We start from the raw sequence: 19,400 nt of genomic DNA, 5'->3' as shown, positions 1-19,400 counted from the left end.
AACTAAATTCTCAGGAGATAGAACTTGAAAATACTGCTGCATTTCAGAATACCACTGGACATTGTCACCAGCTCTGTTAGCGTTACTTTGTGGCCTATATTTGTCCTCAAAAATCAGGACAACGGGGTGATTCAATATTTTCAGATTCAGCCTTCCGTCAAGAATGTGCTGTTAACTGAAGGGTTAAGCTGCTGAAGATGATTGACTGGTAGTTGGAAATAGGTGAATGAGTGTGAGATATATTAGTGGTCCAAAAGCCTGAGGGTTTTGTAGTAGAGTGAGTGAATTGTTAGCACGTGAAATTTATCATACCAGAACAAATATCAATCATACTCGATGTCAATAATTTGGCCTCCTTATTGTCCATATATAGACCCATTTCAAAGTTGGAATTTGGAAATTTATTGTAACATCTCTGGCTTCTATAATTATTGGTGTTTATGTTGTTGTTCTACTTGTCGCAACAAAGAGAAACACATCAGAAATTCGACTTGGTTATTGGAATTTAGTAGTTTGAAATTTTGGGTGGAAATGAAGCATTGGCATTAGATTGGCAAAAACTAACTTTTTAAAGTTTTTTTTGATTAATGAAGCATCAGACACTTCTAATAAAATTCTTAAAAATTATGTCAACTTTGATAAGTTGATCTATTTGTTTTCTCGGAAATTAACCTGGAACAACTTCAGCTTTCACATGATTCTGCCATTGATATAAATAAATCTGGCATTTGAATTGGCATATGGAATTATTTTTACCCATAATTTCTCGGCTTTAAGTCATATCTACAATTCAACTCTTCTAAAATTTCGTTATTTTCTCATGTAATATATTATAGATAGAGTAAATTACTTAGTAGTGACTAATATAATATAACAATACAGTCCATTAATAATCGATTAATTTTGGCCTTGTCAATTAAGTGCTAGGCGATACTTCAAACTCTTAACCCGCCCTGAGATTTGTACAACATTGCTAATAAGAACCCGTTGGAATTTCATTTTTACTTATCTTTTTTATATTAGTTTCATTTTTACTTATTTTTTATATATTGTGAACAAAGAGTCTAAATAAAGAGCAGAGTAATAATGTAGATGCTCGTTTATCTTGAAACAAAGGGCACACTAGCTTTTTCTGTACCCACATGATCCAACCAATATTCATATTTCAACATATGTATCACCCTGATTCCTGACAAATAGGTAAATGCACATATCAGAAATCCAGAATAGCTGTTAGTATCCTTGCACATGGAGCACTAGTACTACATTACTTGCATCTAGTAAATACTCCTACCTCCCTAACCACGGATTCTATATGAGTAATATTTACACGTATTTCGAGATTTTTATAAAATATAATTTTATAATGTTTTTTGTAAAAAAAAATTTTGTCAGTACAAATTTAAACATAAAATTTTTATTCAGAAAAAAATTTTAAAAAATATTATAGAACTATATTATAAATAAACATTGAAAAACATACTAAAAAATAATGTATAGCATTCAAAGAGAGAGGGAGTATCATGGAACTCATAACCAGCAATCCCTATCCCGTATCCACTATCCCCCTCTGCAAATCATCAAGTGAGCTGTGAGCCTATCAAAATTAACCAAAAGCTATGTGCTGTAAAATTTATGGCCAATGCATTCATGACAATTACTACTAGTAGTATTATTCATATCGGAAATTGTACAACAACGCCAAAGAAGCAGCTATCGGCATTTGTGAATCACGATGTCACAGGGGTCAATGGTGCATGAACATGAGACAGATAGAGTATGACCCATTTAACGGTCCCCGCTATTTATACACCTGTGAAACATACATTTACTCTCACGCTGTTTCTTCATATTTATTGTGGCACGGAGAATAACGATATTCTATTGGGGCACGGAAAATAACGATATCATTATTCAAAATTACAACATCATGTCCCTTCAAATAACGAGGTTGGTAACAACCAAAATATAAATAAGCGGGTATAAATAAACGGGTTTTTTAACGTGGGCACACAATAAACATTAAACTTTCGTACATTTTGATTGGTTATATTATCATAAATATTAATGGACCCCTGCATTTACAACAACTCAACCAATAAAAATGCACCAAACTCATAAAATTTAGTGTTTATTGTGTGACATTGAGCACACATTAGAAATACCGATAAATAAATACAACTATTTAAGCCCCCCGCATTTCATATTTAATAAAATAATTTTTTTTACCATGTGTTTATAAATACATAATAAATTACAGTATATAACTTCACGGTTATTTTTATCATTATATATTGTAAATTATAATTTTAATAAGTTGCTGACAGTATTCAAACTTTATACCTATTAACGTATACTAATTTTTTTATAATTTTAATATATTGCTGTTAGGATTTAAACCTTATATCTCTTAAATAATAATACTATTTTTTAAGAATAAATGTAACCGTTCTTAGCGATTTGATCTGACAACTCTAAATTGAGTGATCAAAGACCAACAACCATCAACAACCAAACTTTCAATGTTTGGTCTTTAATATAATAATATAGATACAAAATCTATAAATATGGGTTATTTTAATTGTGGTAGATTTTGTGTATGCGGGATTCCATTGTTATTGGGAAAAAAACTCAATTAAAATGAGTTAAATTTATAATTTTTTGTACTTATTGTTTGCTCACCTTGAACAAAGGTAGAAAATTCCTTATTAAAAATAAGTATTATAATTATTTTGTAAAGAAAGACTTGCATTGCTGTATGGTTTTGATTTCTGGAGGGATGAATATATAACTTGTACAGTGATACTAATGATAAATACAATGTAAGAATTATCATTTGTAAAATTTTATTTTTATAAATAAAAGTACAAAATTTATATTTTAGTTTAAAAAAAAATATATTTCTAACTAACCGGTCAAAATACATTGAAATGTGTATAACAATCAAAGGGACAAATAAAAAATACAGAGGAAATATATAGTATAAAATTGAGTTATAATAGTTAGGGTCCGGTATTAAAATCATATAAGGAATTAAATTTAATCAATCTATACTATACTATTATAAGCGAAACATTATTTCGTTTGCTCGGTTGGTTACCATCTTCCTAAAAAGTATATTAACACTTTCCAAAACAAATTTTAAATATATATATTTTAATTAAAAAATTAAATCATGTATCTAATATAAACTACAAAGTCTATAAATTATTATTCAACTTAATTTCTAATCGCACTCAACCTCTTTGTTACCTCTTTTGTATGGAACCCAACACTTACAAAATTAATTTTAATAATTCAAATTATAATTATATCCTTATATTATATAATATGTATAAGAGGTATCTTATCCAAATATTTGGTAGTTATGGTCCATGTACCCCAAAACAATCTCAACTGTTGCATCATAAAAGATGGCATCTTAGTCGTTCAATTATAAAATTGGATATAATAATTAAAATATAAATACATTCACTCATAATCCTTTATGAAGTCTTTTATAACCAACGATAAGTGGGTATTCTGAATTGAATAGAATAAAATATCTAAACCAAAAATTAGGCATTCTAAAACAAATAGAATAATGATACAAAATTCGTAATTATTTTTTTCTTCAATTTATGGATAATATTTGTTGAATTTTTTTTAAACCGTCACTGAATTAAACATAACTTCCTAAGTTTTGCGTGGGTTATAAAATCATCAAAATCTAATTATATCTTTATATATAGTAAGCGTAACATACTTTGTATCCAAAATTTTGATCATGTACCGTTAAAACAATCTCAACCGTTGATTTGGTATAATTAAAAATAAACGATTAAAATAAAATTTTATTAGAATAAGTATATTCTTAATACAATCATAAATCATAAATAAAAAGTAATTACATTGTTCTACTACTATTCAAACACTAATTGTGATACCTGTTATAATACAATTCTAGATAAAATATGATTAGAAATTTAACAAATCATAAATCATAAATATAATGTGATTACATTATTCAACTACTATTCAAAAATACCAAAATATGAAGATCGAATACGATTAGATATTTTACTATATATAGCTACAATAATTTAATTCCACATATGTACATTTATAAATATTTGCATATTTATTACAACAATAGTGTAATAAAATATCAAACATAAAAACAATAATGCAACATCATAAGTAACGTGTATATTAAAAAAATTAAAAAATAATAAAAATAAAAACTGTGCATCGCACAAGCTATAAGCTAGTATAACAAAATAATTCATAAATTCATAAAAAATTAAAAAGATAATAATATTACTATTATATTATAATCGAAACATATTTTTGTTTGGTAGGATGGTTACCATTTTCTTAAAAAGTATGTTAACATCTTCTGAAACAAAGTTTAAACAAATATATTTTAATTAAAAAAATAAATCATGTATCTAATATAACTACAAATATTATGAATTATTATCCAATTTAATTTATAATTGCACTCAACCTCTTTGTTAGTAAACAAAATACTTCCAAAATTAATTTTAATAATTCAAATTATAATATAAAATAAAATAATTAATAAATCCATAAAAAGGTTAAAAAGTAATAATATTAAAAAAAATACCAAATCAACCACATACACCACTGCTTCTCAAGATTTCCACTTTCCCTCTACACCTTTTTAAAATACGTAAATATTTTGATTTCATTAATCTCATTAATATATAATTATTATTTTTTATAAATTATTTTTATAAAATATTAAAATAATAAATTACAAATATTATAATTAGTCAGTACATTGCACGGGTTATAAGCTAGTATTAATTATAATTAAAATAGTTAAGTAAGGTAATAAAGTAAAATAATAGGCAGTGAACGATCAGATTTTTAATGTGCTAATAATATGTACGAGACACGAGTATTTTCTAGAATTTTTTGTGTGTCGCGTAATTATATTCTTTTGTTATATGTTTATTAGTAGAATTATGTAATGTCTCGAATATACTTATTACCGGTCGATTAAATATCAAGACATAAGATAAATATATATCTAACAATATATGTTTTTGTATGTGAAATATAATTAAATATGTACAAATCATATAATTGGTATGTTATTTATATAAAAAAATTTAAGTTAATACATATAAGTAACCGGTTAGTATGTTCACATGAAAAAACAAAAAATTAATATATTCATAAATTGGCTAGTTATGTAATAGTGAAACTTTCACTATTGCACGTTTATATATGTCATAATTTTGTATGTTGTATGTGTATTTATGGACATGAATTACAAAATTTCACAAAATGACTACTATTAGAATTTGTAGTAGTTACGGTGTCAAAATCTTTCATTTTATACTTGATATTTAAGATTTCTTACTATCACTTATTTATAAAAAAATTACTCTGGCACAAAATAATTATAAAAGTCTAAGATAACTGCCCTTTATGATAACATAAAACCATAACATGCAATCAGAGTAATCTGATATAAACTTTTAAATATTAAAATAATATTTAATTAATAAAAAAGTGTTATGAGTATAGATATTAGGTACTATAACTCGGACCTCATATATTATATATAAATTATTTATATAATTATTAATAATCACAATATAAACTTGCTTTTATTGAAAATATCTTTTCGAGATGCATTTCTTCTATAGTACACACATAAATTTGTATAAACTCTAATTAAATATATGTTTTCAATTTTTTTTCAAATTTAAAATTTGTGGAGAGAAAAAATGCACGCGACCTTGCATTTCTCAAAAACACATCTTCAAGTTGCGTTTAGTGTGCTAGAAAAAAAATCATATTTTTAATATGTGTGGTTTGAGGAATGATTTAATAAAATTATGACACATATGACCAACACCCTTTAATCAGTTCTTAATTGTTTATTCTGAAAAGCCGTCATCTCAACGGTTATGCATTTAACCATAAACATTTCTTTCCAAAAAAGATTTTTTTTTATCAAAACGATGTATCATAATTGTGATCTATATGTAAAAATATAGTATGTCGTATTAGTAAAATATAATATATTTTTATTTGACTCATCAATCATTATGTATAATATATTATCATATTCAAACCTATAATATTTAAAATAATATTAAATAAATAATTTTCTAACCTTGTATTTTTTATATTTAGCCGGTATGGTGTTCGTATATCTTGTATTTATAATTTTAATCTAAAAAGTACTTAAAAATATCGTTTAAATATTCAACAAACACTTATTGTATGTGTGTACATGATCATCAAATATTAAGTAATCAACTTTAATGTGTAAGAAACATCGTATTAATATTGAATAAAATTGTATTTTAAATTTAATTACTTTATTAATTTCGTATGAGTGTATACATGATCATTGGATTTTTATAATCATTTTTTATACGTAATGTATTAGATTTTAATATTACGATTACTTTAAAAAGTATAAAATCATTAATTAAATATATGTTATGTGTTAATTCATTTATATTTTTATAAATAGTCAATTTATATGTTAAATATTGATTAGTACTATTACTTTAATAGTAACTTAATTTTTTAGAAGTATATAATTAACTAAATATTAAATATGAAAAGAAAAAAGTTGTCAAAAATGTTATTATATAACTCCAATGCGATAGATACATATTAAGCATATTATTTCAAACACAAAATAAAGATTGGCATAGTGGTATTGAAGTGGGAAGGTTTGTGTCAAGTTCAATTCTTATTGACGACAGTTTTTTTATATATGACAAATGCACGGGTAAATTTGTCAATTCACATAAATAAAATATTTTATGAATTTATACTCATGTTGGTATATTAATTATTATATATAGAAGAGATAAGAGATTAGTTAAAACTAGATAAAAGATTAAATTAAATATCAATAATAATTAAATAATTAAGTACATGTAATTGTTGGATATTATTCTACACTACGCACAATAATGAGACAGTTATTTAATCAGGTTTAGCCAGAAAAGACAATTAAATCAAATAACGTAACAAAACACGAAGGAAAAATAACAAGATAAATTAGTAATTAAATTGACAAAGATCGAATAGAACACTCATAGAAACTTTATCAAGTCTGAAAGAACTATGAACAACTGAGGCGCCTAGCATTCGAGAAGTCTAGACTGTTCTTGAAGAGATTATTGCCCCACTTACGTTGTGTTGTGTTGCATCAATATCACTTCCAGAATATAACAGCTCACAGTACTTCGTCGACAGATACGTAGCACTCAACATCGACCTTTATCTCGGTTCGCCCAGAAAACCTATGCTATATTTTATATATTATGGAGGAGAGAAATAGAGATATGTAGCAGCTAGGGTTTCACGCTTCTGTGTTTTCAATATCAGTCCCACTAATTTCATACGTTTTGTTTAGTCTATATATAACCCAAAACGTAACTGAATATATTAAAATAAATATTCGAACTTAAATTGCAGCCCATCAGGATTTGCACTCAGCATCAACGAATAATGCACTCAGCAAATCCTGATCCAGCGGTGTCAGGATCAGTCTCAGCATCAACGGATAAGGCACACTGTCCATCAACGGATAAACAGTTCAGTGCATCAACGGATAATGCACACTGTCCATCAACGGATACTTAGTTCAGTGCATCTGTTAGTCGCTAAATACGCGCTAATAATACACGCAAGTATACGAGTTCGCAAGTAGTATAGAATCTTTTCTAGTTCGTTCCCACATACACTGACTTTGGTTAACTAATTAATTCACGCACTTAAGCAACAATGTATGGTTATTATTCAATGATAAGATGATAGCAAATTGAGGTTGTTTATAACTAAGAATTAAACTAACAATTATAACTAAGAGAATAAGATTGACTGAATTAATATATATGATAAACATGTGATTCTAACTTTATTAAATAGTTCATTCAATAGCCTTATTGTTCTTAACCTTAACATGCAATGGTGATGACACTAATCAGATAACACGAAACTGCTAAACGCCAACTTTCGTTGCACGAATAACATACCACCAGACATCCACAAAAGAGATAGAAGTTGAATAGACACCAATTATATTGAGACCCTATGGCTATATGTCTATAGAATTTTACAACATAATGATTTAAGCACAAGTTATCTATCTTGATTACATAGGGCAAGTAAGATGGTTAAAATTACCTACGAATCATGCAGAACAAATACATGAACCTATGCTAGCATGGCAAGTTCTAAATCCTTAAATTCACTTTCGCTTTATTAAGAATTAATATATTATCTTATAAGTTCGCGACGCTCATAAGGCGAATAAGCACAACCAACCAATACTCGGTTATCATACAATCACCACATACTAAGGCATCGAAATAAATTAACTAAAGAAATCCATAAATAAATCTGTTAGAACCCCACGATAACGATTAGGCCATAATCGGACTCATCATCAACGTGAGTTCCGATGAAAGCATGGTATAATAAACGTAGTCTTTATAACGAATAAATAAAACCAAGTACGAAACAAAAGTAAGGTTCACAAATAAAAAAACTAGTATCCAAGTTACAACTTAGAACAAAGATTCACAAGTAAAAATAAGATCTTCTTCTTCTTCGTTGAACGGTGCTAACACGTTCTTACAGCTCTCCTTGATAAGTCTATGGCTTAATATCTTATTAAAAATGACCTAAAGTTATTTATATAGTAGCCCTGATCAGCAGAGAAGTCCAGAAATCACCCTTCTATTCAAAACAGGATTCTTGAAACCCGACCTGGCGTGGCCGCGCGCGCGCTGGCTCTCTGAAGTTCGAGCGCGGCTGCGCGCTTGATCAGCGCGGGCGCGCCGGGCTTCTGCCAAAACTTGACTTCTTTCTTTTTCTTACAGATTTGAGCCGGTCTTCACGAGCTTTATTCCTTAGACACCAACCTAACACCATATTAGCATCAAATCAATGCTAATTCACCTGATTCTCAGATTAATGCCTGAAATGCAAAAATACTATAAAATACATTAAAACACCAATAACTTGACTATAAATACACCAATTCAAAGCTTATTAGAGCATTATAAAGTGTCATAAATGCCACTCAACATACCCCCAAACTTGAATCGATGCTTGTCCTCAAGCATAAACAAACTCAAAAATAAAACAAGAAATAAAAATGCATGAATGCAACTAAATGAATGCAACGATCCCCATAGAATAACTAAACCAATCAACAAGCAACACTTCAGCAAATGCAGTTATTCACATAAATATAAATCAAATCTCACAAATCAACCTACAAACCAGAGACGTGCGTGTCTGTAACTGCTTACAGATATACTATCGCAACTAGATCAACAATTATGACTCTCTACTTATCAAAATAATTGCAAATTTATAAATAGAATAAAAAGCTAGACTAAAAATAACTTATAACACTTCAATTCTTATATCGGAGTTTAACATGGATTCACGCATTTATTCACAACAAAACAACACAAGTATGCTTATTTGATCGTGCAATGAGTGAGGTCCACAAAAAAATTATACAATAGTACTCATGTAGCGAGCGTTAGGTTAGAGGATCCCAAACTATAAAAGCCTTAGGTCACTAGGCACAAAGTCCCCTAAGAACTTAATAACTCGAGTACTAAAGAGCCCACTCGTGATCAATTATACATAACACTTATTCTTTTTTTTCTTTTTTTCCTTTTTTTTCAAATTTCTGAACGAGTGCGTTTCGCTCCATCTCGCTCAACCCTAGACTACTCATATAAATATGAGCCGGCTACTAGCCATTTGACACCTAGCCACACAACTAGCAATGAAATCCAATTTTCTTCAATTTCTAAATATCCATGTCTTTTATTATTAAGAGAATATCCTAAATTCTAAATATAAATAAACGATTAAACCACGACAAACCAACAAACCATGATCATGATCTAGCACTCTAGCAACCTATAAGACTTAGTGAAATACAATCGTCTCTAGGAAGAAAATTAATTCGATAAGACTTAACATCACTAAATACGACATCATTACACTAGCATCAATATCACAAGTCAACAGGAAAAATCATCTAAGGGATCATGTTATAATGCACATGCATGAAACTAAATGAACAAAATATCATAAAACTACCAAAAAAAAACTACATGGAAAAATATGCAAACTATATGTACTAAACTATCATGAATATGCAACTATATGTGACTCACACAAAATATATTCCTTCAACTACTACCTCCAAACTTAAAATATTCACTGTCCTCGGTGAAGATAATAGTAAGGAATTCAAGCATACCTACTGCGAATCAGAATCCTCACCCTCAACGGGTGGAGTGTCAGGCGTGTCTGGAGGCGGATACACGGAATCCTCACCAAATACTGATCACTGAATCTCAACACCGTTGGCTCTGAAAGCTGTCCCAGGTGCCTGGGTGAGATCATGTGCAAATCAACTATGGATGTCGTACATCACATCCATTCTCCTCGCTAGACGCCTATACTGCGTCGAACTCAAACTAGCTCCAATATCTGCTCCTGCTGCCTCCTGCTGCTGCGACGAACCAGCTTCTTCTCCTAACTGAGCTCTCCAAGCTGGCTTACTCGCTTGTTGCGTTCCACCCGCATACATCTGATCACGAGGCCTCCCACCTGGTAGATGGTCAAAAGAGTAACCAAACCCCTTCAAATCAGGATTACCTCATCCCCACTCCTGCATACTCAACAGTACAGAACTGTCAATAGGAGCATTGGGAAGCTGCAACTGCTCATGTGTGGGCCAATGAACACCAACTGTCACGCACAACTTCGTCACAACGGACGCATACGGAATAGCACATGTAGTACCTCCTCTCAAGAATCTAAAAATCCCCTGATAAATAATCATCCCCAAATCAATGTAATCACCCTGAAGAATACCCCGTAGCAGACGAGCACGCTCCACAGTAATTTCATGCATATGCGAAGATGGTATGATGTTAGCACAAATAAACGAGTTCCAAGCCCGTGCAAACCTGTTCATGCACGACGCAGGGAATGTGGAGTAATCATTAGTGCCCCTCTTGAATTTCCAGTGAGTCTCAGGCACATAGAGAGTCACAACGATCAGAACCAAGTTGAAGTCCTCGGGAGTCTTATCGTTCCAAGTGTCCTGACCGGGCTTTCTCGCGGGCTGCTCAATCACCCTCATAATCGCATCAGCACTGTACTCTACAGTCATCCCCCTAACCACCGTGAAACCATTTTTCTCCGCCTTAGCGTTAGCATAGAACTCCCGCACAACACTCATGGGCACAGCAGCAGGAGCCTCACAAAAAGGAACCCAACCCATCTCAAGAATCATCTCCAATAGCTTACCATCCTCCCTGATGGAAGAATACCCCGCTCTTTAGCAATAAGCTTCGAGAGAAGCCTCGTGTACTCCTCTTCAGCCTCAGGAGTAGAAAACCTCGGCCTCACACCACCCGCAGATGAAGAATCGGTGGTGCTGCTGCCTACTTGCATTCTTTGTCTCTTCGGTGCCGTTGGGATTGCATAAGAGAAAATAAAAACTAAGTGTTTGAGAGAGATTTGTGTTTGAGAATTTGTGAAGTGGTGGAGAAGTTGTGTATAAGTGTGTGTATTTATAGGTGGAGAGGTGAGAATTTGATATGGAACAGAAGTGGGAATTAATTATGGAAATCTTGGGAATACTGGTTTTGATTGGGAGAAGGAGTTATGGGATGTGGAAGAGTAAAAATCGGGTTGGAATTGATTTTGGTGTAAAAGTCCTGATTTTTCTCTTTTTTCTGTTGTTACTATTTTTTTCGAAGAGGGACCCGGCGCGCGCGCGCGCTTGGACAGCGCGGGCGGGCTCACTCTCTGGAAAACCGGCGCGGGCGCGCGCTAGATCAGCGCGGGCGCGCGCTAGATCAGCGCGGGCGCGCTTGATTACTGGAAAAACAGAGCGGCCGCGCGTCTGATCAGCGCGGGCGTGCTTTGCTACTGAAGTTGTCCCCTGAATTTTTTTTTCTTTTTCTGATTTTTTTATATTTTTCTCCTTTCTTCTTGCTTCCTCTACCTACTAATGTACAACAAACTTGGGTTGCCTCCCAATAAGTGCTTCTTTTACGTCGCTAGCTCGACGTAGAACCTCGAGCTCAAATGGACAATAGAACGACACTAACCACCTCACGGTTTGCCGTGTCACTATAGTAATGCTTCAACCTCTGACCATTTACCTTGAATTCTTGGTCCGGATCATTCTCAAAAATTTCCACCGCTCCATGTGGGAACACAGTTTTGATTATGAAGGGCCCTGACCACCTTAACTTCAACTTTCCAGGAAAAAGACGGAGACGAGAGTTGAAAAAAAGAACTTCTTGCCCTGGCATAAATGATTTGAGCACTATACCCCGATCATGCCACCTCTTAACTTTCTCCTTGTACATTTTGTTGTTCTCATAAGCTTGAAGTCGAAACTCGTCGAGTTCATTCAATTGAAACATCATCTTCTATCCAGCCGCATCCAAGTCAAGATTCAATTTCTTCAAAGCCCAATATGCCTTATGTTTGAGCTCCAAAGGCAAATGACACCCCTTACCATAAACCAACTGAAACGGCGACATTCCCAATGGAGTATTAAATGTTGTTCTATACGCCCAAACAGCTTTATCAAGCTTTAAAGACCAATGTTTCCTCGATGGACATACAACTTTCTCTAAAATATGCTTGATCTCTCTGTTAGACACCTTAGCTTGACCATTTGTCTGAAGATGATAAGTCGTGGCAATGTGATGATTCACATTATACCTTCGCATCATAGCAGTGAACTTGCGATTGCAAAACTGCGACCCCTCATCACTGATTATGACTCTTGGAGTTCCAAACCTTGTGAATATCTGCTTGTGAAGAAAATTAAGTACCACTTTCACATCGTTCGTTGGAAACGCCTTAACTTCAACTCATTTTGACACCTAATCAACCGTCAACAAGATATACTGATTGTTACATGATGAGACAAATGGCCCCATGAAGTCAATTCCCCAAACATTGAAGACCTCAACCTCTAGAAGCACATTAAAAGGCATCTCATCCCTCTTAGACATATTACCCACACGTTGACATCGATCACATTTTAAAACGAACTGGTGAGCATCTTTAAACAAGGTTGGCCAAAAGAAACCTGCTCCAAGAATACGAGATGTTGTCTTTTCTCCACCATAATGTCTTCCATAAGCCGTTGAGTGAAAATCTCGCAAGATTCCCCCGTTTCGCTGTAAGGAATACATCTCCTGATGATTTGGTCAGCTCCTTGTCGAAAAAGAAATGGCTCATCCCACATATAGCACTTTACTTCATGTAGAAACTTCTTCATTTGAGCATAAGATAAGTTGGGAGGCATGATATTACTCACAAGGTAGTTCACAATGTCTATAAACCACGGTTCTTCTTCTTCCACTCCAAATAGCTGCTTGTCGGAAAAAGGCTCATTTATCAATGTCTTATCCAATGAAGTAGTATTAGGATTCTCTAAACACGAGAGATGATCAGCGACTTAATTTTCAGTTCCTTTTCTGTCCTTGATCTCTAGTTCAAATTCTTGAAGCAAAAGGACCCATATAATCAATCTAGGCTTCGAGTCCATCTTTGAGACGAGATATCAAATTGCAGCGTGATCAGTGAAAACTGTCACCTTAGTCCCAAGTAGAAAAGATCGAAATTTCTCAAAACCATCTTTCTCCGTAGTAGTATAATTTAGTTGAGCACCATTTAGGGTCTTGCTAGCATAGCAGACCATATGAAATATGATGTTCTTCCTCTGCCCTAGAACTGCTCCAACTGTATAGTCACTTGCATTACACATCATCTCAAAATGTTCATTCCAATCAAGTACAGTTATGACCGGTGCCGAGATTAAACTCTTTTTCAATGTCTCAAAAGCTGCAAGGCACTCATCATCAAACTTGAAAGGGACATCTTTCTCTAGCAAACTGCACAATGGCTTTGAAATCTTAGAGAAGTCTTTGATGAAACGCCTATAGAAACCCGCATGACCAAGAAAACTGTGAATTCCCTTAACAGAAATAGGTGGAGGAAGATTCTCAATGACCCCCACCTTGGCTTTGTCCACCTCAAGACCCTTACTAGAAAACTTGTGCCCGAGAATAATGTCCTGTCACACCATAAAGTGGCATTTCTCCCAATTGAGAACTAGATTGGTCTCAACACACCTTTTGAGAACGTGTCCAAGATTTTGCAAACATTCATCAAAAGAATCGCCAAATACAGAGAAGTCGTCCATGAACACCTCCATATTCTGGCCAATCATATCAGAAAAGATAGCCATCATACATCTCTGAAATGTGGTTGGCGCACCACACATACCAAAAAAAATCGTCTAAAGGCGAAAGTACCAAATGGACAAGTGAAGGTAGTCTTTTCCTGATCTTCTGGAGCAATACAAATCTGATTATAACCCGAATAACCGTCCAAAAGACAGTAGTACTCATGACCGGCCAATCTGTCAATCATCTGATCAATGAAGGGCAAAGGGAAGTGATCCTTCCTAGTGGCTGTGTTCAACTTCCTGTAGTCTATGCAAACTCTCCACCGCGTGACTGTTCTTGTAGGAATAAGCTCATTCTTATCATTTTCTACCACAGTAATTCCACCTTTCTTTGGCACACATTGAACTGCGCTTACCCATGAACTGTCAGAAATAGGATAGATGATCCCTGCATCTAGCCACTTAAGAATTTCCTTCTTCACTATTTCCTTCATGATTGGATTAAGTCTTTTCTGTTGCTCGACTGTAGGCTTGCTACCTTCCTCTAGCAGAATTTTATGCATGCAGTAAGAAGGGTTGATTCTCTTGATATCTGCTATAGTCCAACCATTTGTCGATTTAAACTCTATCAGAATCCTCAGAAGTTTTTCCTTGTCACTACCTGAAAGTTCAGATGCAATAATAACAGGCAAAGTAGATGCATCACCTAAAAATGCATACCTCAAATGCTCAGGTAAAGGCTTAAGCTCAAGAGTGGGAGCTTCCTCAATGGATGGCTTGAGGCGTTTAGGAGCTTTGTTCAATTCCTCCATTCTAAATTATTCAAAAGGCATATTAATCTTCCTATTTTAGGGAGAAGCATTTAAATATTACAATTATTCTTCACCTTCGTCATCTTCACTCTCTGAATTTCCAAATAAGGCTTTTTCTAAGGCATCAGACCTTAGCAATTGATCAAGTTCTGAAGTAACCACAGAATCGACCAACTCCACCTTTAAGCACTCCTCATTTTCCGTAGGAAATTTCATAGCATTGAACACATTAAAAGTTATATCCTGATCCAACACGCGCATTGTGAGCTCACCCTTCTACACATCTATCAACGTTCAGCCAGTTTCCAAGAAAGGTCTTCCCAAGATAATGGGAATCTTCTTATCCTCCTCAAAATCAAGAATTACAAAATCAGCAGAGAAGATGAGTTTATCAACCTTGACCAAGACATCCTCCACAATACCTCGCGGATATGTAATAAAACGGTCGGCCAACTGCAAGGTCATATAAGTCGGTTTTGGATCAGGTAAGTCCAACTGCTTGAATATTGACAAGGGCATCAGATTGATGTTAGCTCCCAAGTCACATAAGAATCTGTCAAAAGATATTTTTCCAATAGTACACGAAATAGTGAAACTTCCTGGATCTTTAAGCTTCGAAGGCAACTTCTGTTGCAGCACATCACTGTATTTCTCCGTGAGAGCGACAATCTCTAGATCATCTAGCTTCACTTTCCGAGAGAGAATACCTTTCATAAACTTTGCATAACTAGGCATCTACTTAAGAGCCTCAGCGAAAGGTATGTTGATATGAAGTTTCTTGAACACCTCCAGAAACTTCTCAAATTGCTTGTCCAGCTTTTTCTTCTGTAGCCGCTTAAGAAATGAAGGTGGAGGATAGATCTGTTTCTCCCTGTATTACCCTCAGGAGGAGTGTGCTCAACAATAGTCTTCCTTGGTTCCACTTCTACTTCCTGTTGCTCTACTTCTTTCTCAGTCCCAGCTTCTTCAGTCAACGCTTGAGTTTGTTTGGGATTCACAACCTTTCCAGACCTCAAAGTGATTGCCTTTACATGCTCCTTAGCTTCCCTCTTTCCTGGAACTTCAGTGTCACTAGGTAGTGTACCAGGCTGACGATTTAGCAAGGTATTGGCAATTTTCCCGATTTGATTTTCCAAGGTCTTGATAGAAACATCTTGACTTTTACAATAAGCTTCAACTCCTATAATTCAGATTTTTCATTAGCTTGTTGTAGTTGGAGTTGTTGTCTTGGTGCATACTGCGGTTGCTGAAAACCAGGGGGTTGTACTACTTAGCGGGATACTGCTGATAAGTCTGTTGAACCGCATTCTGCGCGTTGCTCCAACTAAAATTAGGATGATTGCGGTTGTTGGGATGATAAGTGGCTGGCACGGGTTGCTGCGAACGCTGAAAGTTGTTCACGAACTGAGCTGATTCACTAGAAATTGTGCACTGATCAGTCTCGTGGGCACCAACACAAAGCTCACAGACACTAGTGATTTGATTAACTCCATAATTAGCCAAAGTGTCCACCTTCATCGTCAAAGCCTTAAGTTGGGCAGCTATAGCAGTTGCTGCATCCAACTCCAGAATTCCTGCTACCTTTCCCTGAGTCAATCTTTGGGAAGGATTCTGGTACTCATTAGCAGCCATCAGTTCAATAAGTTCATAAGCTTCATTGTAGCTTTTAGCCCACAAGATTCTTCCTGATGTTGCATCAAGCATGGGTATAGAAGTAGCACCCAATCCATTGTAGAAACAGTTAATAATCATCCAATCAGGCATGCCATGGTTTGGGCACTTCCTTAGCATCTCCTTATATCGATCCCAAGCCTCACACAGAGATTCTCCAGTTTGCTGAGCAAATTGAGTAAGAGCATTCCTGATTGCAGCAGTCTTTGTCATAGGGAAGAATTTAGTGAGAAAATTTTAAGCAAGATCTTCCCAAGTGGTGATAGACCCTGCTGGTAGAGAATGTAACCAACACTTAGCTTTGTCCCTCAGAGAGAACGGGAAGAGTCGCAGCTTGATAGCATCTTCAGTCACATCATTGAACTTGAAAGTGTCACAGATCTCGATGAAATCCCTGATGTGCATGTAGGGGTCTTCTGTAGGATAACCCCCAAACTGAACTGAGTTCTGTATCATCTGAATCGTACTTGACTTGATCTCAAAAGTGTTAGCCCTGATGGCTGGCCGGATGATGCTAGACTGAATGTCATTTATCTTAAGCTGAGAATAGTCCATCAAAGCCTTAGGATTTTCTGCTTGATCACCTATCTCTATTAAAGCTGGTTCCTCGGCTTTCTAATCTTCTTCTACCTTCTTTTCTTATTCAAAAACTTCCTTTCGAACTACCACAACTTCTTCCTCGACTTTATCCAGTGTTCTCGTACGAGTACGCGAACGCGTATGCATACACCCTCGCTAGAGTACCTTAAATAAGCAAGGAAATGAATAAGTAACAATATCCGAGTCAATGAACTTTAACGACCACTGATGGAAAGCACATAAACTAAAAATTAACAGTGGAGTCCCCAACAACGACGCCAAAAACTTGTTAGTCGCTAAACACGTGTTAATAATACACGCAAGTATACGAGTTCACAAGTAGTATAAAATCTTTTCTAGTTCGTTCCCACATAGACTGAATTTGGTTAACTAATTAATTTACGCACTTAAGCAACAATGTATGGTTATTATTCAATGTTAAGATGATAACAAATTGGGGTTGTTTATAACTAAGAATTAAACTAACAATTATAACTAAGAGAATAAGATTGACTGAATTAATATATATGATAAACATGGGATTCTAACTTTATTAAATACTTCATTCAATAGCCTTTTTGTTCTTAACCTTAGCATGCAATGGTGATGACACTAATCAGATAATACAAAACTACTAAACGCCAATTTTTGTTACACGAATAACATACTACCAGACATCCACAAAAGAGATAGAAGCTGAATAAACACCAATTATATTGAGACCCTATGACTATATGTCTATAGAATTTTACAACATAATGATTTAAGCACAAGTTATCTATCTTGATTACATAGGGCAAGTAAGATGGTTAAAATTACCTACGAATCATGCAGAACAAATACATGAACCTATGCTAGCATGGCAAGTTCTAACTTCTTAAATTCACTTTCGCTTCATTAAGAATTACCACACTATCTTATAAGTTCGCGACGCTCATAAGACGAATAAGAACAACCAACCAATACTAGGTTATCATACAATCACCACATAGTAAGGCATCGAAATAAATTAACTAAAGAAATCCATATATAAATCCGCTAGAATCCCACGATAATGATTAGGCCATAATCGGACTCATCATCAACGTAGGTTCTGATGAAAGCATGTATAATAAACCTAGTCTTTATAACGAATAAATAAAATCAAGTACAAAACAAAAGTAAGGTTCACAAATAAGAAAACTAGCATCCAAGTTACAACTTAGAACAAAGATTCACAAGTAAAAATAAGATCTTCTTCGTCTTCATTGAATCGTGCTAACACATTCTTACAGCTCTCCTTTATAAGTCTCTGGCTTGATATCTAATTAAAAACGACCTAACGTTATTTATATAGCAGCCCTCATCAACAGAGAAGTCCAGAAATCAACCTTCTATTCAAATAGGATTCCTGAAACCCGACCTGGCGCGGGCGCGCGCTTGATCAGCGCGGGCGCGCTGGCTCTCTGAAGTTCGGGCGCAGCCGCGTGCTTGATCAGCGCGGGCGCGCTGGGCTTCTGCCAGAACTTGACTTCTTTCTTTTTCTTACAGATTTGAGCCGGTCTTTATGAGCTTTATTCCTTAGACACCAGCCTAACACTATATTAGCATCAAATCAATGCTAATTCACCTGATTCTCAGATTAATGCCTGAAATACAAAAACACTAGGAAACATATTAAAATACCAATAACTTGAGTACAAATACACCAATTCAAAGATTAATAGAGCATTATAAAGTATCATAAATTCCACTCAACATACCCCCAAACTTGAATCGATGCTCTTCCTCAAGCATAAACAGACTTAAAAACAAAACAAGAAATAAAAATGCATGAATGCAACTAATGAATGCAACGATCCCCATAGAATAACTAAACCAATCAACAAGCAACACCTCATCAAATGCAGTTATTCACATAAAGATCAATCAAATCTCACAAATCAACCTACAAACCAGAGACGTGCGTGTGTGTAGCTGCTTACAGATATACTATCGCAACTAGATCAACAATCATGACTCTCTACTTATCAAAACAATCACAAATTTATAAATAAAATAAAAGCTAGACTCAAAATAACTTATAACACTTCAATTCTTATATCGGAGTT

General features: G+C 34.2%; 1 non-coding gene across 1 annotated transcript; it reads left to right on the top strand.

Moving 5' to 3' along the window:
* Nucleotides 1-16,822: 16,822 nt before the first annotated feature.
* Nucleotides 16,823-16,929, top strand: LOC141688459 (small nucleolar RNA R71). Its single transcript, XR_012561901.1, has one exon. It is a non-coding gene; the product is annotated as a small nucleolar RNA R71 (small nucleolar RNA).
* Nucleotides 16,930-19,400: the final 2,471 nt, after the last annotated feature.

This window comes from Apium graveolens, chromosome 9 (assembly GCF_009905375.1).
Source record: "Apium graveolens cultivar Ventura chromosome 9, ASM990537v1, whole genome shotgun sequence".
Classification (NCBI taxonomy): domain Eukaryota; kingdom Viridiplantae; phylum Streptophyta; class Magnoliopsida; order Apiales; family Apiaceae; genus Apium; species Apium graveolens.
This window is presented reverse-complemented; position numbering and strand designations above follow the sequence as displayed.